Source organism: Anabrus simplex, chromosome 4 (genome assembly GCF_040414725.1).
Source record: "Anabrus simplex isolate iqAnaSimp1 chromosome 4, ASM4041472v1, whole genome shotgun sequence".
Lineage (NCBI taxonomy): Eukaryota > Metazoa > Arthropoda > Insecta > Orthoptera > Tettigoniidae > Anabrus > Anabrus simplex.
Window position 1 is genome coordinate 449,668,432 of NC_090268.1, and position 24,724 is coordinate 449,693,155.

Here is a 24,724-nt window from a genome sequence, read left to right on the forward strand (position 1 = left end):
CAGAGCACCGTGCTGCCCTCTTTCGTCACCTGTCATCGGCAGTGCTGCCATCTTGACGGGCCTAAACCTTAGTGCAACCAACTTAACCTCACTAGCTCGAGATAAACAAATCCACGTGCTTTTTGACAGCCACGTGCTTTTTTGATAGCTGTCATCCGCCATCTTTAATCTATAGAGCACAGTGCTGCCCTCTTTAGCTACTTACCTTTGAAATGTGGTGGCGGATAATTTGAAAAATGCTTTTCGACAAGCAGTCATCTTTAATCCAGAGAGAACAGTGCTACCCTCTATGTGGTGGCGGCAAATTGAAAAATTCCACGTGCTCTTGTTTGAAAACAAACTCACGTGCTTTTTTGACAGCTGTCATCTGCCATCTTTGAGCACAGTGCTGCCCTCTTTAGTTTGAAATGTGGTAGCGGTAAATTCCACGTGCTCTTGTTTGGAAACAAAGCCATGTGCTTTTTTGACAGCTGTCATCCGCCATCTTTAATCAACAGAGCACCGTGCTGCTATCATGCGGGCAATTTCATCACCTATCACCCGCCATCTTTAATCTACAGAACACCGTGCTGCCCTCTTTATGGCTACTACCTTAAGCATGTAGTAGCGGGCAATTTGAAAAGTTCTGTTAGCTATCATCCACCATCTTTAATCGAGAGAGCACCGTGCTGCCATCTTTAGTTGAAATGTGGTGGCGGCAAATTCTACGTGCTCTTGTTTGGAAACAAAGCCATGTGCTTTTTTGACAGCTGTCATCCGCCATCTTTAATCAACAGAGCACCGTGCTGGTATCATGCGGGCAATTTCATCACCTATCACCCGCCATCTTTAATCTACAGAACACCGTGCTGCCCTCTTTATGGCTACTACCTTAAGCATGTAGTAGCGGGCAATTTGAAAAGTTCTGTTAGCTATCATCCACCATCTTTAATCAAGAGAGAACCGTGCTGCCCTCTTTATCGCAGTAGATGTAAATTCGTCACCTGTCATACGCAGTGCTGCTATCTTTAGCTAGATACCTTTGAAATGTGGTGGTGGATAATTTAAAAAGAAAAATTCTACAGCAGTCCTCTCTCGACGCTAATTGCATAAGATGGCGGCTATACATGACTCCTTAAGGGTGCTTACGCAAGATGGCTGCTATACACAGGTTCTTATGAGACGCCCTTGGGATGCTTGCGCAAGATGGTGGTTATACAAGGCTCCTTATGAGACGCCCTAGTGATGCTTGCGCAAGATGGCGGTTGCTCTTATGAGGCGGCTTAAGGGTCCTTGCACAAGATGACTAGAGACGCCCTAAGGATGCTTGCGCAAAATGGCGGACGTAAGATGGCGGCTATACACGACTCCTTATGAGACGCCTTAAGGGTGCTTGCGCAAGATGGCTGCGGCTCTTAGCTTAGAGGCTAACGTGTCATGCTAGTTCGATTCATTAAATTTGGGGCTTAAATGCAAAATGTTAAATATCTCGAAAACGGATAAAATTTTTCTACCTGATACTTAGGTTTGCAGTATCAGGAGCATAAGAAAAACATAGTCTAATGATGAGATCGACGGTTCGATCCCTACTTAGGCCCTTTGGCATTGGCAGCTATCTAATTCTACAAGATGGCGGCTATACATAGCTTCTTATGAGACAGCTTAAGAGCGCTTGCAGAAGATGGCTGCTGCTCTTATGAGACGCCCAAGGGGTGCTTGCCCAAGGTAGCAGTGACAAGACGGTGACTATACGCAGCTGCTTATGATACGGCCTAGAGGTGCTCACACAAGATGGTGGCTGCTCTGATGAAGAAAGTTAGCTTTGCATCGTGCAGGTATCTTTACAGAGCACTAAAAATCATACCTTTGAAATGTGGTGGCAGGTAATTTGAAAAATTCGACGTGCTTTTTCATAAGCTGTTAAGGCCTCCTCTTATGTCAAGGCATAGCTCTATCGAACGAGTTTAAACCTGCATCGGGATAGCTAGAGTAAGCGCGTGCTGCAGTGATGACGTCATTATGCATGTTTAGACTTGCAAATCACAGAAGAAACGTAACAAGGCTGGAATCGAAAACTGCACTCTATGCTGTTAACTTTATCATGTGATCGAAACATTGATTGAAGTATTTAGAACACGCAATAAGTACAACCAAACACTGTACTCGATACAACATGTGTTTAGAAAATGTCAGGGGATATCTTTGTTCTAAGAAGATTAGTTTACCGCACATTCCTTGGCTAAAGGGCTAATGGGCTAAAGGGCTAATGGGCTAAAGGGCTAATGGGCTAAAGGGCTAAAGGGCTAATGGGCTAAAGGGCTAAAGGGCTAAAGGTGCAACAACCTCATCGATCGCTATCAGCAAGAACGCTTGTACATTGTTAAGTGTAGAAAATTAATCTTTATTGGTAAATGGTTTTATGTTCTGAACAAGGAATGGAACCTAGGGGTTACGTCTTACCTAATAAAATCCCCGAGGTGCGATGAGTTACGTTTTTCGACCTAGTGTTTGGAACACTGAACTTTTCAAGATGGCAAGAGTGAGGTTAGCAATGTTCTGTTGTTGGATTTTAAATTCCGCGCTACAACATGCATAAGGTGGTAGCCCTTGAGGTTTACCGCCGTAAAGATGGCAAGAGTGAGGTTAGCAATGTTCCGTTGTTGGATTTTAAATTCCGCGCTATAACATGCATAAGGTGGCAGCCTTAAGGTTTACCGCCGTCAAGATGGCAGCAGTGAGGTTAGCGACGCTCTATTGTCCTTCAAAGTGAGGTTAGGGTTCGTCAAGAAGACAGCTGTCAAAAAAGCACGTGGCTATGTTTACCAAACAAGAGCACGTGGCTGTGACGTCACGGTCACGTAGTATGCTGCCTCAGCATGCAAAGTTCAATGTCTACACCTACGTAGTTAACACTCTGCTATGTTCAGAATATTTTTATACATCACTATTCTTTATGCTTTATGTTCATTCACATAGGCTATGCTAAGATAGCAGCACAAACACATGCGAACTTTGTACATTCTAATGGAATAAGTTTAGTACTGTGTGCGTCATGGATACATGATGCGTGCACGCATTTAATCTTGACTATACGTAATGCTGCTGCTTTGTTTACAAGATTTTTTACATTGCTATTCTTTATGCTTTAAGTTCGTGCACGCACAAGCGATACTCGTACGTTCTAGCAGGAGAAGTTTAGTACGATATTCGATACATACATTATCGATAGGTGATGTGTACACGCTTTAGAACATAGCTCATCTTTATGCTTTAAATGTATGCACATGGGTTAGGGATACACAAAAGCGATTGCTACATGCTCTAGCGGAAGAAGTCTAGTACGATAGTCGATGCATGTAATATCGATAGGTTATGCTAAGATAGCAGCACACTTACATGATTTTGGCACAATCTAGTGGAAAAAGTTTAGTATGATAGTCGTTTCGTGCAAAATCATTAGGTAATGTGTAAACGCTTTGAAACAAGGCTATTCTTTGTACTTTAAGTTCATGCGTACAGGTTATGCTAAGATAGCAGCACAATCTAGCGCAAGAAGTTAAGTACGAGGCATGCAAAATCGATAGGTGATGTGTACACGCTTTGAAGCATGGCTATTCTTTTTACTTTAAGGTCATGCGTATAGGTTATGCTATGATAGCAGCACAATCTAGCGGGAGGAGATTAGTACGAGAGTCAATGCATGCAAAATCCATAGGTAACGTGTACATGCTTTGAAACATGGCTATTCTTTGTACTTTTAAGTTCATGTATATAAGTTATGCTAAGATGCCAGCACAATCTAGCGGAAGAAGTTTAGTACGAGAGTCAATGCATGCAAAATCGATAGGTAATGTGTACACGCTTTGAAACATGGCTATTCTTTGTACCTTAAGGCCATGCGTATAGGTTATGCTAAGATACCAGCACAATCTAGCGGAAGAAGTTTAGTACAATATTTGTTGCATGCAAAATCGATAGGTAATGTGTACATGCTTTGAGACATAGCTATTCTTTGTACTTTAAGTTCATGCGTCTTAGTTATGCTAAGATAGCAGCACAATCTACCTGCAGAAGTTTAGTACGAGAGTCGATACATGCAAATTCGATAGTTGATGTGTACACGCTTTGAAACATGACTAATCATTGTACTTTAAGTTCATTGGTATAGGTTATGCTAAGATAGCAGCACAATCTAGCGGAATAAATTTAGTACGAGATTTGATGCATGCAAAATCAATAAGTAATGTGTACACGCTTTGAAACATGGCTATTCTTTGTACTTTAAGTTCATGTGTATAAGTTATGCTAAGATAGCGGCACGACCTAGCGGAAGAAGTTTAGTACAATATTTGTTGCATGCAAAATCGATAGGTGATGTGTACATGCTTTGAGACATAGCTATTCTTTGTACTTTAAGTTCATGCGTCTTAGTTAGGCTAAGATAGCAGCACAATCTACCTGCAGAAGTTTAGTACGAGAGTCGATACATGCAAATTCGATAGTTGATGTGTACACGCTTTGAAACATGACTAATCATTGTACTTTAAGTTCATTGGTATAGGTTATGCTAAGATAGCAGCACAATCTAGCGGAATAAATTTAGTACGAGATTTGATGCATGCAAAATCAATAAGTAATGTGTACACGCTTTGAAACATGGCTATTCTTTGTACTTTAAGTTCATGTGTATAAGTTATGCTAAGATAGCAGCACGACCTAGCGGAAGAAGTTTAGTACAATATTTGTTGCATGCAAAATCGATAGGTGATGTGTACACACTTTGAAAAATGGCTATTCTTTGTACTTTAAGGTCATGCGTATTGGTTATGCTAAGATAGCAGCACGATCTAGCGGAAGGAGTTTAGTACGAGAGTCAATGCATGCAAAATCGATAGGTAATGTGTACACGCTTTGAAACATGGCTATTCTTTGTACCTTAAGGTCATGCGTATAGGTTATGCTAGGATACCAGCACAATCTAGCGGAAGAAGTTCAGTATGAGATTCGATGAATGTAAAATCAATAAGTAATGTGTACACGCTTTGAGACATGGCTATTCTTTGTACTTTAAGTTCATGTGCATAAGTTATGCTAAGATACCAGCACAATCTAGCGGAAGAAGTTCAGTACAATATTTGTTGCATGCAAAGTCGATAGGTAATGTGTACACGCTTTGAAACATGGCTATTCTTTGTACCTTAAGGTCATGCGTATAGGTTACGCTAAGATAGCAGCACAATCTAGCGGAAGAAGTTTAATACGAGAGTCGATGCTTGCAAAATCGATAGGTAATGTGTACACGTTTTGAGACATAGCTATTCTTTGTTCTTTAAGTTCATGCGTCTTAGTTATGCTGAGATAGCAGCACAATCTACCTGCAGAAGTTTAGTACGAGAGTCGATACATGCAAATTAGATAGTTGATGTGTACACGCTTTGAAACATGACTATTCATTGTACTTTAAGTTCATGGGTATAGGTTATGCTAAGATAGCAGCACAATCTAGCGGAAGAAATTTAGTACGATATTTGACGCATGCAAAATCAATAAGTAATGTGTACCCGCTTTGAAACATGGCTATTCTTTGTACTTTAAGTTCATGTGTATAAGTTATGCTAAGATAGCAGCACAACCTAGCGGAAGAAGTTTAGTACGATATTTGTTGCATGCAAAGTCGATAGGTAATGTGTACACGCTTTGAAACATGGCTATTCTTTGTACCTTAAGGTCACGCGTATAGGTTATGCTAAGATAGCAGCACAATCTAGCGGAAGAAGTTTAGTACGAGAGTCGATGCATGCAAATTCGATAGGTGATGTGTACACGCTTTGAAACATGGCTATTCATTGTACTTTAATTTTATGGGTATAGGTTATAATAAGATACAGCACGATCTAGCGGATGAAGTTTAGTACGATGGTCGATGCATGTAAAATCGATAGGTGATGTGTACACGCTTTGAAACATGGCAATTCATACTGCTGCTCTGTTCCCAAGACTTTTAAGAATAGCTAATCCTAATACTGCTCTTAACGACGTCGAGCTAAGGATTGATTACGTGACCGTGACGTCACAGCCACGTGCTCTTGTTTGGTAAACATAGCCACGTGCTTTTTTGATAGCTGTCTTCTTGACGAACCCTAACCTCACTTTGAAGGACAATAGAGCGTCGCAAACCTCACTGCTGCCATCTTGACGGCGGTAAACCTTAAGGCTGCCACCTTATGCATGTTATAGCGCGGAATTTAAAATCCAACAACGGAACATTGCTAACCTCACTCTTGCCATCTTTACGGCGGTAAACCTCAAGGGCTACCACCTTATGCATGTTGTAGCGCGGAATTTAAAATCCAACAACAGAACATTCCTAACCTCACTCTTGCCATCTTGAAAAGTTCAGTGTTCCAAACACTAGTTCGAAAAACGTAACTCATCGCACCTCGGGGATTTTATTAGGTAAGACATAACCCCTAGGTTCCATTCCTTGTTCAGAACATAAAACCATTTACCAATAAAGATTAATTTTCTACACTTAACAATGTACAAGCGTTCTTGCTGATAGCGATCGATGAGGTTGTTGCACCTTTAGCCCTTTAGCCCTTTAGCTCTTTAGCCCATTAGCCCTTTAGCCCTTTAGCCCTTTAGCCCATTAGCCCTTTAGCCCATTAGCCCTTTAGCCCATTAGCCCTTTAGCCAAGGAATGTGCGGTAAACTAATCTTCTTAGAACAAAGATTTCCCCTGACATTTTCTAAACACATGTTGTATCGAGTACAGTGTTTGGTTCTACTTATTGCGTGTTCTAAATACTTCAATCAATGTTTCGATCACATGATAAAGTTAACAGCATAGAGTGCAGTTTTCGATTCCAGCCTTGTTACGTTTCTTCTGTGATTTGCAAGTCTAAACATGCATAATGAAGTCATCACTGCAGCACGCGCTTACTCTAGCTATCCCGATGCAGGTTTAAACTCGTTCGATAGAGCTATGCCTTGACATAAGAGGAGGCCTTAACAGCTTATGAAAAAGCACGTCGAATTTTTCAAATTACCTGCCACCACATTTCAAAGGTATGAGGTTTAGTGCTCTGTAAAGATACCTGCACGATGCAAAGCTAACTTTCTTCATCAGAGCAGCCACCATCTTGTGTGAGCACCTCTAGGCCGTATCATAAGCAGCTGTGTATAGTCACCGTCTTGTCACTGCTACCTTGCGCAAGCACCCCTAGTGAGTCTCATAAGAGCAGCAGCCATCTTCTGCAAGCGCTCTTAAGCTGTCTCATAAGAAGCTATGTATAGCCGCCATCTTGTAGAATTAGATAGCTGCCAATGCCAAAGGGCCTAAGTAGGGATCGAACCGTCGATTTCATCATTAGACTATGTTTTTCTTATGCTCCTGATACTGCAAACCTAAGTATCAGGTAGAAAAATTTTATCCGTTTTCGAGATATTTAACATTTTGCATTTAAGCCCTAAATTTAATGAATCGAACCTGCACGGCACGTTATACTCTCTACCATAGCTAGACCTGATCATGTTACGAAGACTTGCTTCAATACAAGCTAAAACAGAGTGAATGCAATAGGGCCTAAGTAGGAACCGAACCGTCGATCTCATCATTAGACTTATGCTATCATGTTCCTCGTACTGCGAACCGAGGTATTGGGCGGAAAAATTTTGTCCGTTTTGCTCTACGATGCACCGTTTTCGAGATATTTAACATTTTGCATTTAAGCCCCAAATTTAATGAATCGAACTAGCATGACACGTTAGCCTCTAAGCTAAGAGCCGCAGCCATCTTGCGCAAGCACCCTTAAGGCGTCTCATAAGGAGTCGTGTATAGCCGCCATCTTGCGTCCGCCATTTTGCGCAAGCATCCTTAGGGCGTCTCTAGTCATCTTGTGCAAAGACCCTTAAGCCGCCTCATAAGAGCAACCGCCATCTTGCGCAAGCATCACTAGGGCGTCTCATAAGGAGCCTTGTATAACCACCATCTTGCGCAAGCATCCCAAGGGCGTCTCATAAGAACCTGTGTATAGCAGCCATCTTGCGTAAGCACCCTTAAGGAGTCATGTATAGCCGCCATCTTATGCAATTAGCGTCGAGAGAGGACTGCTGTAGAATTTTTCTTTTTAAATTATCCACCACCACATTTCAAAGGTATCTAGCTAAAGATAGCAGCACTGCGTATGACAGGTGACGAATTTACATCTACTGCGATAAAGATGGCAGCACGGTGCTCTCTGGATTAAAGATGGCGGATGATAACTGTCAAAAAAGCACGTGGCTATGTTTACCAAACAAGAGCTTGTATAATTTGCCGCCACCACATTTCAAACTAAAGAGGGCAGCACTATGCTCTGTTGATTAAAGATGGCGGATGGTAGCTGTCAAAAAAGCACGTGAGTTTGTTTCCAAACAAGAGCACGTGGAATTTTTCAATTTGCCGCCTCCACATTTCAAAGGTATCTAGCTAAAGATGGCAGCACGGTTCTCTCTTGATTAAAGATGGTGGATGATAGCTAACAGAACTTTTCAAATTGCCCGCTACTACATGCTTAAGGTAGTAGCCATAAAGAGGGCAGCACGGTGTTCTGTAGATTAAAGATGGCGGGTGATAGGTGATGAAATTGCCCGCATGATACCAGCACGGTGCTCTGTTGATTAAAGATGGCGGATGACAGCTGTCAAAAAAGCACATGGCTTTGTTTCCAAACAAGAGCACGTGGAATTTGCCGCCACCACATTTCAACTAAAGATGGCAGCACGGTGCTCTCTCGATTAAAGATGGTGGATGATAGCTAACAGAACTTTTCAAATTGCCCGCTACTACATGCTTAAGGTAGTAGTCATAAAGAGGGCAGCACGGTGTTCTGTAGATTAAAGATGGCGGGTGATAGGTGATGAAATTGCCCGCATGATAGCAGCACGGTGCTCTGTTGATTAAAGATGGCGGATGACAGCTGTCAAAAAAGCACATGGCTTTGTTTCCAAACAAGAGCACGTGGAATTTACCGCTACCACATTTCAAACTAAAGAGGGCAGCACTATGCTCAAAGATGGCAGATGACAGCTGTCAAAAAAGCACGTGAGTTCGTTTTCAAACAAGAGCACGTGGAATTTTTCAATTTGCCGCCACCACATAGAGGGTAGCACTGTTCTCTCTGGATTAAAGATGACTGCTTGTCGAAAAGCATTTTTCAAATTATCCGCCACCACATTTCAAAGGTAAGTAGCTAAAGAGGGCAGCACTGTGCTCTATAGATTAAAGATGGCGGATGACAGCTATCAAAAAAGCACGTGGCTGTCAAAAAGCACGTGGATTTGTTCATCTCGAGCTAGTGAGGTTAAGTTGGTAGCACTAAGGTTTAGGCCCGTCAAGATGGCAGCACTGCCGATGACAGGTGACGAAAGAGGGCAGCACGGTGCTCTGTAGTTTAAAGATGGCGGATGACAGCTGTCAAAATAGCACGTGGCTGTCAAAAAGCACGTGGCTTTGTTTATCTCGCGCTAGTTAGGTTAAGTTGGTACTACTGAGGTTTAGGCCCGTCAAGATGGCAGTACTGAGGTTAGCGATGCGTTGTTGTCTGTCAAAAAGCACGTGGCTTTGTTTACAAATCTGTCAAAAAGCACGTGGCTGTCAACAAACACGTGGCTTTGTTTACCTCATGCTAGTTAGGTTAAGTTGGCACTACTGAGGTTTAGGCCTGTCAAGATGGTAGTACTGAGGTTTGCGATGCGTTGTTGTCGATGACAGCTGTCAAAAAGCACGTGGCTTTGTTTACAAATCTGTCAAAAAGCACGTGGCTGTCAAAAAGCACGTGGCTTTGTTTACCTCGCGCTAGTTAGGTTAAGTTGGTAGCACTAAGGTTTAGACCCATCAAGATAGCAGCACTGCCGATGACAGGTGACGAATTTTTCAGCTACTGCGATATAGAGGGCGGCACAGTGCTTTGTGGTTTAAAGATGGCGGATGACAGCTGTCAAAAACACGTGGCTGTCAAAAAGCACGCGGCTTGTTTACCACGCGCTAGTTAGGTTAAGTTGGCACTACTGAGGTTTAGGCCCGTCAAGATGGCAGTACTGAGGTTAGCGATGCGTTGTTGTCGATGACAGCTGTCAAAAAGCACGTGGCTTTGTTTACAAATTCAAATTTCCCGCGGGAGGTGGAGGAGACCTCTGGGAGGCCTCTGGCTGAGGTGGAGGTGGAGGAGGCATCTGGGAGGCCTCTGGCTGAGGTGGAGGTGGAGGTGGCCTCTGGGAGCCTGAGGTGGAGGTGGCGCCAGAACCATCCAATTATACTACTGATAGGCAATCAGAGCCGACCTCAGATTACGATTGACACGTTCAGCCAAAGATGGTTGAGGGTAGTACGCAGAAGTAGTCACATGAGAGATGGACAGATCGAAACAGAATTTACGAAAGGGATTAGAGGTAAAAGCTTTAGCATTATCAGACACAATATATTGACACGGACCAAAATAAGCAAAGATGGAATTTAAACAAGAAATGTTGGACTGAGCGGTAACCAGCTTAGTCGGAAATAACCAGGAAAATCTTGTAAAACCATCCACAACCACCAAGATAAATTTATTGGCATTCCACTTTGAAAGGGGGAAGGGTCCTACGTAGTCGATATAGAGGCGTTCCATGGGGGGAGACGCTTGGTGAGAAGACAGTAAGCCTAGCTTAGTGGGCATGGTGGGTTTGCTAAGCCAACAAGATTTACAAGCCTTGACCAACTCACGAATTTCACCGTCCATACTTTTCCAAATGAAATTTCACGGATCTTTTCTCGAGTTTTGAAGACACATAAATGCCCCCCTAATGGGGTCTCATAATAGTACTTGAAGATCATTCGTACAAGAACAGCTGTAACCACAACTTTCATCTTCTTATCATGCCCCGACGGGCAACATAAAACACCATTTCTCAACACATAAGGGACGACATGTTCCCCCGAAGAAAGGGTTCCCATAATAGGAGCCAGCACTGGATCTTCACGTTGATATTTTTCAATATCCTTAAACAGCATGGGAGCTTCCGTTAGAATGGCATTAACCTCAGGAAGTATGGACTCGGGAATGGAAGGACTGTCAACCTGTTCAGGGGTCTCTACATCATTGGCAAACGTACTGCTTAGTCCATCTGCCACAATATTTTCCGTACCTCTTATATGCTTGACATCAAATTGGAAGGCAGAAATTCTGATGGCCCAACGGGCTATACGACCAGTACGACGCGGCCTAGCTAAGACCCAGCTTAAGGCTTGGTTATCCGTTTCCAAGTCGAACTTGACATGTTCCAGATAGAGGCGGAACTTCTCTAACGTGAATAAGACAGCCAAACCGTTAAGTTTATTGATGGAATACTTGGCTTTTTTAGCCGATAATCTCCTAGATGCATAGGCGATGGGTCGCCTCCTTAGTTCAGTCTCTTGAAGAAGGACTGCAGCCACCGCCGACGACGATGCGTCGGTTTGGAGGATGAATTTCTTTGAGAAATCAGGCATAGCGAGGAAAGGGGCGGTACAGAGAGCTAATTTGAGGTCTTCGAAAGCGGCTTGTTGAGAAGGCCCCCACTCGAATTTGATGCCATTCCTACGAAGTAAGTTCAAGGGCGCCGCTCTATTAGCGAAGTTAGGAATACATTTCCTGAAGAAATTCACCATGGCAATGAATCTGGCAATACCTTTGTTGTCCTTAGGAGGTTTGAAATCACGGATGGCCTATGTTCTAGAATGATCCACTGCGACACCATCGGGCGACACAAAAGAATGACATGGAAGGTTTAGCGAAGGCAACCTTAGATTACTTCACCGTTAACCCTGCCTTACGAAGGCGATTGAGGACCTCTTTCAGATGATCTAGATTTCTTCTAAGGTCTCCGAAAATACGACGACATCATCAAGATAATGGTACAAGTACTCAAATTTCATGTCGGAGAAGAGACCGTCTAACAATCTCGGAAGCACAGCTGCTCCCGTGGGGAGCCCGAAAGGCACACGGTTGTACTCGTACATGTTCCAATCCGTGGCAAACGCTGTAAGATGTATCGATTCCTCTGCTAGAGGGATCTGATTATATGCCTGATTAAGGTCTAAGATGGTGAAGAACTTTGCTTTTCGAAACCATGTGAAACAAGAATGAAGGTCGGGAAGTGGCACAGACTGTAACACCACCTTCCGATTTAAAGCCCTATAATCAATCACAGGCCTGAAGCCACCTTGGGGTTTCGGAACTAGAAAAGTAGGTGATGACTACGCCGACCTAGAGGGTCGAATTATACCATCTTTTAACATTTGATCTATGATCTCCTTCAGAGCCTTCATTTTAGGCGGAAATAACCTATAAGGTGGAAACCTAACAGGGACCGAATCCGTAACATCAATCTTGTATTCGATGAGGTCAGTAACACTAAGAGTATCAGAGAAAACATCTGGAAACGACTGACACAACCTAAGAATACTCTCAGCCTGCTCCTCAGGCAGATGTCTAAGGCCTAGCACATCTCATCCTGGGTAGGCGAAATAGATGAACAAGATAGAGAATTACATTTTAATATAATGGATTTTGAAATTACTCGCAAATTTGAAAGTGCACGACTTGCTCCGAATGTCGAGCACTAGACCGGTATGAGACATGAAGTCCGCTCCCAATATAATGGGTCAAGACAAATGCTTGTCCACAAACTGTTTCATTTTCCAAGTGAATTTAGCAATTCTAATTTTTGCATACAGAAAACCTAAAATTCCTAATGGAGATGAGTTAGCCGAAACATATTGAACCGAAGTTGAACAAAAATCAGAAAGTTTACACACAGATTTTAATTTGGAATACCATTCAGCGGAAATTATGGAACAAACACTGCCTGAGTCTAAAAGAGCAGTTACAGCCTCATTATTCAATTCAATTTTGAGAAATGGTACCGGTGAGGGGGTGTCCGCCGCAATCCTAAGACATTCCTTGGGACCTTCAAAAGATAAATTAGAATAGCCATGACTTTTCCCTGAGTTTACGTCCGGTTTACCCGGGGCTGAGCCAGAAGAAGGTGAGCAAGTTGACTCAGCCGAAGCCACTAGTCACTTTTGATTATTGGTGGAAGTTGCACACGAAGTTGAGCAGGAGGGCTTGCTGTTCGTATTAGGGCAATTCTTGGCAATATGGGAAAAGGTGCCGCATTTAAAGCAGTTTGGAATGACCCTGCTCCATTCCTTGTCCCGCTAGATTTAATCACTGGACACTTGTTCCGAAGATGGTCAGGCGACCCACAAGCATAACATTTGCGGGTTGTGAAGTTTCGGCGAGGTGGAGGCCGAAAATTTCTAGACGATGGAGGAGGTTCCTTCTCGACACGTAGTGTGTCGGCGTATCTAACTCATTCTGCTGAGACAGCCATAGCCTCTAATTCAGCAAAGATCTGAGGACGCGACGCAAAACACGAATATGACCTGTATGATGGGGAAATACCTTCCACGATTGCATACACAATTTGATCTTCAGGGAAATGAAGAACAAATACCCTAGTATAGAATTTAATATCATGGATGAAGTCGGCAAGGTTTTAATCCAGACGCTGTACACGGTAATAGTATTTCTGAATTAGTGATGACCTAGCTCGAGCCGGAATAAAACTAGCTAACAGATGAGCATGGAAGTCTTCGATGGATAATTGTTCAGCAATTGCTCTAACTATCTTGTCTGAGAGGACACCAATTGAATAGGGAGAAATGATCTGTAAAATTTGACACGGAGAAAGAGAAAACACACGAGCATGATCCTGAAACTCAACCAAAAATAATAAAAAGGCATAAACATCACTGGTGCAATTGACGGAGAACTTAGAATTACCTCGGAGCAACATTGCTAAAGGATGGGGCAAACTGCTAAACCCAGGTGACATAGTAGATAGAGGCCTAAGTGGCGAAAAAGCTGTTTCAGAAAATGCATTATTCAATGAGGCACGACGCTCAGATTCGTTTTCTAATGGGGCAGAAGTTTGTTGGACTCCTACAGATTTCCTACCTTCTTCCGCCATGGGAGAATCCTCTTTGCTAACTACTTTTACCGTAGCTGGTTGGTCGGTTTTGGGGTGGACTGCCCCAGTTAACAATAGGCTAACCTTACTGGACAATTTAGAAATATTTTCGAGAACAGCACCAACATCTTCCCTTAAATATCATTCAACTAAAGAGACAATAGATCACTAACTCTATTGGAAATATTGTACAATCTAGCTTGTGCACGTTTAAGTTGATTAGATGATGGATCACCCCCTTCAAAAAAACTAACTACAGACGCTAGCTCAGTAGCATTATTAGTGATCGTGGAGAGAGAGTCGTCAATATCTTTTTCTCCCAAGGTGGAATACTAATCGGCAAATCGAGGGAATCTTTAAGCTTGTTGGTGTCTACCGCAACCGTGCCTCCAGATTGAACATTTCTAATTGTTAATTCATGAATCAGTTCCTCGTTACGCAAATAGCCGAGATGGAGGACATCGCGAGGGCCAGACATGATGACAACAGAGTGACAAATTAAGAAAATCGAAAAATTCCAGCGACTGAGAGAATTGTTAGAGTTCAAAATCAAAGCAATATTTAGCCGTCAAAAGGGGCTTAATTGTGGCCCATTCAACCACGCTCTGCTACCATTTGTTGTCCGACTCGTTGGCTGAATGGCCAGCGTACTGGTCTTCGGCTCAGAGGCTCCCGGGTTCGATTCCCGGCCGGGTCGGGGATTTTAACCTTCATTGGTTAATTCCAATGGTCCGGGGGCTGGGTGCTTGTGCTGTCCTCAACATTCCTGCAACTCACACACCTCACATAACACTATCCTCCACCACAATAACACGCAGTTACCTACACATGGCAGATGCCGCCCACCCTCATCGGAGGGTCTGCCTTACAAAGGCTGCACTCGGCTGGCAATAGCCACATGAAATTAAAAAAACAATTAACCACTTGTTAACACGGTTTGTTGGAACAGCAGAGGTGAAAGAACACCCGGGCTGGAAAGGGTCTAAGATGAATTAAAATTTTGATAAAGGTGATTTTTTCAGAACATAACAAGGTTTACATAGAATTTGGAAACTTAACCAGTACAACAAACAGCAATGCTATAATCAGGTACAAAGCTAAAACCCGATTTTCGGGTGTTAACGAGTTTTACAGGGTCTGAGCTCGCAGCTCACAAACACCTATTTTTGAAAAGGGCAGAAATTCCCTTAATGCCATGGAGCACTTGCTCCAACTTTTAAACCTCAAGTCTCTCTGAGGCACATTTATCACGCCCATTTAAGGTAACCTCAACATTTACAATCACTTGCCATCCAGGCACGACTTACAAATTTAAACAGGGGTATCTTGTACACAATCTACTGGGCCTACGAGAAAAGAAACAGATTAATTAAATGGCTCAAAATATCAAACTGAAAGGACGCGAGTACTTGGACTCCTACATGAAAACTTGTTAAAACCTACGGGGCACTAGGCCGCTACACAGGGGCTATTCCCATACTATAAGGGTGACTCGTTCAAGAAAATTTTAAGATATTACAGAAAGGAAGATAAGAAAATCAGTTACGAAAACGTAGTCACCTCAACTCAAAACTGAAGGGGAGCTCGAGAGGGTAAAACACTCTCTATCTCCGATTTACAGTTAAAGATGAAGTTTTACAAAGATAGGAAAACGTTTACATGCTTCAACTTGTAGGTTATGTATTAAAGATTTCGAACCTACCCCGCTGGTTAAACTGCTGAGCTAGCGAGGGAAAAGAAAGGTGTTAAACGGCCATAACCTTTTTGCAGAGCTGATGCCCGAAGGAAGAGGCGCTACCCGCCGCCTGCTATACTTCCATACACTAAGCTAGATGTTGTTGAAGTGGCCAAGAGACAAGAAAATCAGCAGTTTTTATCCCCTCGCGGAAGATTCGAGACCTTTCCAGAATGAATAAGACACGCCCTCTCAACTTTATTGGATAGCTTAGAGTTACACATCGAAATAGAGGAAGAAACCTATGATTGGAGGAAAATTAATTACAGAAATTACTGATTGGCTAAATTCAAAACAGGCGGAAAGAAAGGGTTAATATTGCGAACCCACCAATGAAAGAACGAAATTTAGTAAAGACAAAACTTATGAATACAAAATTTCTTCCAAAAGTTCCTTCACTTCGCACCAGGGTGCATGATCATAGTTTATTTTGGTAGTGACATCTATAAGAGAATGTATGTATACACTTCTTCATCAATGAAAAACGAAAACACATAAACATTCACACAGTGACATCTTCTGAGAAACAGTTGAGTTGATACAGTTTTTTAAAGTTCAGAGTTTCTCCTGCAGAGGAGGATTTATTGGCTCTAAATGTAAATGTGCGGAGTAGAGGTGTACCTACCGGTGCAATTATTATTATTATTATTATTATTATTATTATTATTATTATTATTATTATTGTTGTTGTTGTTGTTGTTGTACCGGGCGGTACACCTCTACGCCGCAATTAAAATCTGGCGCCATTTGAAACTCCTCTACTGGGGAAACTGTGAACTGTACCTACTCCTAACTTGAACTTTACCCAGAAGATGCCGCTACAGTAAATTTTGTGATTTGGAAGTTTTCTGAACTGCTTGAATTTCGACTTGTTTTGTTTACCATTTTTGTCAAGAAGTGTGGACTTTCTCTTATTGATGTCACTGCTTAAAAAACTATAATCATGCACCCTGGTGCGAAGTGAATGAACCTTTCTGAAGAAGTTTTGTATCTCTAGTTTTCTGGTAACTGAGTGATGTTTATTTATTTTTGGATTGGCAATATTAATCTTTCTTTCCGCCAGTTTTGAATTTGGCCAATCCCGAATTTATTTAATTAATTTTAAGCCAATCCTGTATTTCTTCTTCGATATGGATCTGTAGCTTTGAGCTACCCAATAAACGAAAGTGGGTGTGGCTGTTTTCTTCCTGAAAGGTCTCGAATTTTTCCCGAGGGGATAAAACTGCTGATTGTCAGGGCTCTTCGCCACTCGAACAACATTTAGCTCAGTGTATGGATATGTAGCAGGTGGTGGGAAGCGCCTCCTTCATCAGGAAGCAACTTATCCCAAAGTAATGGCCGTTTAAGATCTTTCTTTTCTTTGCTAGCTCAGCAGTTTAACCCGCGGGGCAGGTTTGAAACCTTTAATATGTAACCGATAACTTAAAACATGTAAACCTTTTCCTATCTTTGTAAAACTTCATTGATCTTTAACTGCAATTCGGGGATAGAGAGTGCCTTACCCTCACGAGCTCCCCTTCATTTTTTGAGTTGAGGTGACAGCGTTTTCGTAACTGATTTTCTACTTTTCCTTTCTGTAATGTCTTAAAAATTTTCTTGAACGAGTCACCTTTATAGTATGGGAATAGCCCCTGTGTAGCGGCCTAGTGCCCCGTAGGTTTTAACAAGTTTTCATATAGAAGTGCAAGTACTCGCCTCCTTTCAGTTTGGTATTTTGGGCCATTTAATTAATCTGTTTCTTTTCACGTAGGCCCAGTAGATTGGGTACAAGATACCCCTGTTTAAAGTTGTAAGTCGTGCCTGATGGCAAGTCATTGTAAATGTTGAAGTTGCCTTAAATGGGCGTGAGTGATTGAGAGCGGGTCAGCTCTTTTACTTGTGATAAATGTGCCTCAGAGAGGTTTGTGGCTTAAAGGTGGGAGCAAGTGCTATATTGCATTAAGGGAATTTCTGCCCTTTTCAAAAATAGGTATTTGTGAGCTGCGAGCTCAGACCCTGTAAAACTTGTAAACACCCGAAAATCGGGTTTTCGCTTTGTACCTGATTATTGCATTGCTGTTTGTTGTACTGGTTAAGTTTCCAAATTCTATGTAAACCTTGTTATGTTCTGAAAATATAGCCTTTATTCAAATTTTAATTCATCTTAGACCCATTCCAGCCCGCACCTTCCTTCACCTCTGCTGTTGCACCAAACCATGGTAACAATTATTATTATCTTTCCCGGATAGCGATAATTTACAGGATGGTATATAAAAAAGCAATCCGGACCCATAGTATAGGGGTAGCGTGCCTGCCTCCTACCCGGAGGCCCCGGGTTCGATTCCGGGCCAGGTCAGGGATTTTTTACCTGGACATGAGGGCTGGTTCGAGGTCCACTCAGCCTACGTGATTATAATTGAGGAGCTATATGACGGTGAGATAGCGGCCCCGGTCTAGAACGGCTGAGAGGATTCGTCGTGCTGACCACACGACTCCTCGTAATATGCAGGCCTTCGGACTGAGCAGCGGTGGGTTAAAAGATTAAAGCCCTTCAAGGGCTCTAGTGCCATGGGGTTTGGTTTTTTGGTATTAAAAAGCAACCCCACACATACAATCTGCACGTGTCTCCATCATCGATTGACGTTATGTGATAAATACGGCTGCGATAACAATATAACCTGTTAGGCAAATGCAATACTGCTTACGTAATGTTTGAAGCTCCTGTAATAACGTTTTACACCGTCCCAGTTTGTGTTTCACAAAACGGCTATACAAACTAGCCTACAGACTGCCCTTGCATGTTTTCAGTATTCTCTCAAAGTTAAAAACAATAGAACTGTACGAAAACGTATTTCTGAAACTAAAATATATCGCCTCAGACTTCTGCAATTAGTAGATGACTTCGTAATTCGGTATCAGCTTCACACAAACATGAGCAACCTCAATGTGTTTCCACCACACGGGCAGTGGTATACTATTTTACCACCTGTGGCGTTTTCTTTTTGTTCTGTTCCACTGTGAAGGAAGAGCACACTAAATTGTGTGTATATATTGGTCGCAAGTTTTACTCCAAATATACTGTGGTAGAAATAAGCAGTACTGCAATTACTTTAGGAGATAATGGTGGTGGTAAGTTAATATACCACTGCCCTATAAAGGGTTAAATAAACGGCCCGGGTACAACTGGAGAGGAGTCGAGGATTGAGCTCCAAAAATAATTTAAAAACCTATAGGGCACTTGGCCAACGAAACAGGGGCTAATCCCAAAATACTGAGGTAGCGCGGATGTAGATAACTTTAATACATTGCAGAAACAAAGGTGGCACCACAAGACAAGATGAAAGGGAGCTCGAGAGGGTATATCACTCTCTATCCCTAGTTTACAGCTAAAGACTTATGACATTTTTACATGAGCCGAAAGGAGATTTATTGCATAGTTAAATTTTCGAACATTTCCCTCGTGTTAAACTGCGGAGCTAGCAAGAAATGTGGATGTTAAGTGGCCATTACCTGGTAGAAGTTCTCGCAGCTGACGAAGAGGCCTCCCGCCTGATGCTTGACACACACACTACTTCATATGACGATCAATTGGCCAAGAGACGAGAAAATCCGCAGTTTATAAACACTCGGGGAAATTTCGAGACCATTCACGAATAAACCAGCCGCACCCTCTCTCTTTATTGATCAGTTTGAAAGGTTACACTCCAAATCGAAGAAGAAGGTTGTGATAGATTGAAGATCAATTACAGAAAATCGCGATTTCCTAAATTCAAAACTGGCGGAAAGAAAAAATAAATATTGCCAACCCAAAAATAAAGGAACATCAATTACTAAAAGAACTTATGAATACAAAACTTCTTCAAATCAAAAGTTCTTCTACTTCGCACCAGCGTGCATGTTCATACTTTCTTATCACTGACATCTATGGCAGACTGTCCAAACTTCTTGATGAATGGGAAACAAACAAGTAGAAATTCACATAGTACAGGAAAGTTCACAATAACAAACTTACGTCAAATTACTGTCGTGACATCTTTTGAGTAAATTTATAAGTTAGTCCAGTTTGAATTTCACGATTTCTCATGTTGAAGAGTTCTTTTAGGCTCAATATTTAAATGCGCGGCGTTGAGATGTACCTCCCGGCAGAGACCTCTCCCCTCCTACAAATATCTTTCGAAGGGGTGACAGAGAAGAATTTTGAAAAAAAATTGTCAATTCACTTTGAAGAAAATATTCTAAGTCTTTTGTTGATGGGTAGAAACTTGTTAAACTGCAGTTTTAGAGTGTCCTTGTAGTCATAGAAGGTAAAATACATATGAATATTTTTGACGGCAAGTCCTGCCACCACTACCGATGTCCAGTTGAGGTTGCCCGGACCCCTCAAGTACCCTCAGACACACCTCTCCCCCTACTATGAGAGGGGTAGTCGTGGTGATGGATGACGCAGATTAAAAGTATATCTCCAGTCCCCAGAAGGGTTGGCGGTAGGGGCGCCGCACTTCAGCCCTCCGGCGCGCCGTACACAGGTAGACATCACGGGAGTGGAGTGGGCCCGTACCCCATCTCACTGGCGGTACGGCGACGAACGGCTGCGGGACACGGAAACAGCAAGATATCGGCGAAAGAAAAGAGTAGTTGGTGACTTGTGCTTTTAGGGTACGATCTTTATTGGGTGAGCCTGAGGGCCGGGCGGCGTGGAAGATTTTAGCCACAAGTGTGGATATGCAAGAGACGGGGGCTTGGTAATGGGCGCAAAGGAAATGCTCGCAGTGAAACCAGAGGGAGATATCGTACATTTAACTCATACAGCTAATAAAATTAAACCATAGTGCAGAAGGCCTTATAGCAAACAAGGAATATAACCTTGGAAGTTCCTGCAAAATGTTAATGTCTAAGTTAACAAGATATTACACATGTTTTATCTGTGAGATTTGGACCCTAAAGATCCTCTCGGTGGCTGGATTGCTCACCAGCAATGTTACTGGAGTCAGGAGATCCAAAATGGTGCACAGCCCATGAAATCTGGGGGCAAGCTTGCCCGCGGGAACAAAGATTTTTTACCATGACTTGATCACCCACTTTTAAATTGGTGGGCCTCCGTCCACAATCATATCTTTCCCTAACCTTTCCATGAGAAACTTTAAGATTGGCCTTAGACTTCTTCCATAGATCTTTGATATTATCGGGATCCATTGTCTCTGGTACAATATCACTAAGAGACCAAAGGTTAGAGAGCGGCGTGTTAGGCACAAACTTCAACATCAGGGAAGCAGGAGTGAACTTACGAGATTCATGAACCGCCGAATTCAAAGCGAAGGCTAACCAATGCAGGGATGTGTCCCACGTGGAATGATCATCATGATGATAGGTAATAAGAGCCGATCTCAGATTACGATGGACCCGTTCAGCCAGAGATGGTTGGCGATAATATGCTGAAGTAGTTACGCGTGATATAGACAGGTCAAAACAGAATTTACGGAAGAGATTGGAGGTAAAGGCTTTAGCATTTTCAGAAACCAAGTATTGACACGGACCAAAAGAGGCAAAGATGGAATTTAAAAAAAGAAATGGTGGACTTAGCGGTTGCCAGCTTAGTCGGAAATAACCAGAAAATTCTTGTGAAACCATCTACACACACGAGAATGAATTTAAAAACATTCCCCTTTGATTGGGAGAAGGGTCCTACGTAGTCGATATAGAGGCGTTCCATGGGGCACGACGCTTAATGAGAAGACAATATACCTAGCTTAGTGGACAAGGTGGGCTTACTTAGCCGACAAGGTTTACAAGCTTTTACCAATTCACGAATTTCACCGCTTATTGAAGGTGCCTAAATGCCCCCTAATGGGGTCTCATGGTAGTACTTGAAGATCATGGGGACAAGAACAGCTGGAACTACAACTTTCATCTTCTGATCATGCCTCGACGGGCAACATAGAACCCCATTCCTCAACACATAAGGGACAACATGTTCCACCGAAGAAAGTGTTTCCATAATAGGAGCCAGCACAGGATCTTCACGCTGATATTTTTCAAAATCCGTAAAGAACTTGGGGGCATGAGTTAGAATGGCTTTTACACCAGGAGGAATGGACTCGGGAAGAGAAGAACTATCTTCCTGCTCAGAGGTCTCCATATCATTAGCAAACATACGGCTTAGTCCGTCAGCAACAACATTTTCAGCTCCTCTTGTATGCCAAACTTCAGACTGGAAGGCAGAAATTCTGATGGCCCAGCGGGCTATACGACCCGGACGGTACGGCCTAGCTAAGACCCAACTTAAGGCTTGGTTATCTGTTTCCAAGTCGAACTTGACATGTTCCAGATAGACGCGGAACTTCTCTAGTGCAAATAAGACTGCCAAACCTTCACGTTCATATACGGAATACTTGGCATCTTGAGCCGATAGTGTTCTAGATACATAGGCGATGGGTCGCCTTCCGAGTTCAGTCTCTTGAAGAAGCATTGTAGCCACCGCCGACGACGACTCGTCATTTGGACGATGAATTTCTTCGGGAAATCAGGCATAGCAAGAACAGAGGCATTACAAAGAGCTAATTTCAGGTCTTCGAAAGCGGCTTGTTGAGAAGGCACCCACTCAAATTTGACGCATTTCCTGCGGAGTAAGTTCAAGGGCGCCGCTCTATTAGCGAACTTAGGAATAAATTTCCTGAAGAAATTCACCATGCCTATGACCCTAGCAATACTTTTGACGTCCTTAGGAGGTTTGAAATCACGGATGGCGTGTGTTCAAGAATGATCAATAGAATCACCATCGGGTGACACAATATGCCCTAGGAATGACATGGAAGGCCTACAATATTTGGCAAATTTGAAAGTGCACGACTTGCTCTGAATGTCCAGCACTAGACCGGTATGAGACATGAAGTCTGCTCCTAATATCATGGGGCAAGACAAGTGCTTAGCCAGAAAGAGTTTAATTTTCCAAGTAAATTAAAAATCCGAATTTTGGTGAAGATGAAACCAAAAATTTCCAAGGGAGGTGAGTTAGCCGAAACGCATTGAACCGAGGACGAACAATAATCAGAAAATTTACAAACAGAATTTAATTTAGATTTCCAGTCAGTCGAAATAATAGAATAAACACTCCCAGAGTCTAATAGAGCAGTAATCGGTTCATAATTCAACGCAATTTTGAGAAAAGCTACAAGTGCGTGTGTCTCCGCCGCAATCCTAAGATATTTTTTGTGGCATATAAATGCGGAGTTAGCAGAACTGCTACACTGTTCCGAGCTTTCGATGGTTTTAACCGGGGCTGAGCCTTGCGGACTCAGCCGATGCCAGTAGTCACTTGGTGGAGATTGTACCAGAGGTTGAAAAGGAGGGGGTTCTATTGGCATTAGGGCAATTCTTGGCAAGGTTATTAAAGGAATCGCACTTGAAACATCCTTGTGATGAACCTCTTCCATCTTTGTCCCACTGGATTTTATTACAGGGCAATTGTTACGCAGATGATCTGCCGACCCACAAGCGTAACATTTGCGGGTGGTGAAAGTTCGGCGAGGTTGAGGCCGAAAGTTACTCGAAGACGGAGGGGGCTCTTTAGCGACTCTTAAGGTGTCGGCATACCGCACTCCTTCGGCTGAGAACGCCATAGCCTCTAATTCAGCAAAGGTTTGACGACGCGACGTGAAACACAGATATACCTGTAGGGAGGGGAAAAGCCTTCCACAATGGCCTGCACAATTTGATCTTCTGGAAAATGAAGAGGAAATACCCTACTGTAGAACTTAATGTCCTGGATGAAGTCAGCGAGATTTTCATCCAGTCGCTGTACTCTGTAATAGTATCTTTGAATTAATGAAGACATTGCTCGAGTCGGAAAGAAGTTAGCCAGCAGATGTGCGTGGAAGTATTCTATAGAAGACTGTTCAGCTATGGCTCTTAATATTTTGTCCAAGAGGACGCCGATGGAGTAAGGGTCAATAATTTGAAGAACTTGAGAGTGTGAGAGAGAAAACACTAGAGGGTGATCTTGGAATTCAAATAAAAACCCTAATAATGAAATAACCTCGTTAGTGGAATGAATAGAAAATTTAGAAATTCCCCTAAGCAACGTAGCCAAATGATGAGACAAACTGCTGAAGCCGGATGACATAATAGGTAAAGGCCTATGGGGTGAAGATGCTTCAGAGACAGCGTTATTTAAAAAGAAAAGTGGAATTGAAGTACGACGATCAGACTCATTTCCTAATGGGCAGAAGTTCGTTGAGTACCTACCGATTTCCTGCTTTCTATATTCTTGGACGCGTCTTCCTCACTTACGATGTTTACAACAGTGGCTTGGTCGGTTTTGGGGATAGCTACCCCAATCAGCAATTGAAGACCGTTTTTTGACTTTTCCGAGAGGTGTTTAACAAGGTTGCTAGCCTCCATAGCATGGTCATCTTTTAGTTTAAAGACAATAGGTCCCTTACTCTATTGTAAAAATGGTACAAGCTAGCCTGTACTCTTTTAAGTTGGTTAGCAGAAGGATCACTCACTTCAAGGAAACTAACTACGGATGCTAGCCCAATGGTGTTTTCAGTGATAGTGGAGGGAGCCTCATCAATTTCCTTCTCTCCCAAAGTTGGGATACTAATAGGTAATTCTAAAGACTCCTTGAGCTTGGTGGTATCTGCCGCAACCGTGCGTCCAGACTGAATATCCCTAATAAGTAATTCGTAAATTAATTCAATCTTGCGCAAGTAACCTGGATGGAGGACTTCGCAAGGGCCGGACTTGATGAAAGAAATTTAAAAATTTAGGAAAGAGAAAGAAATTCCAGCGTCTGAGAAAATTGTTATAGTACAAATCGAATCCAATGTTTAGCTGTGAAAAGGGGCTTAATTAAGACCCATTCAACCACGCCTTGCTACCACTTGTTACGGAGTTACTCGTGGACCTGAAGAGGTGAAAGAAGGTGCCGGGGTGAATGGGTCTAAATAAAATATCAAAGCTAATTTAAAATTTTAACAAAGGTTATATTTTTTAGAA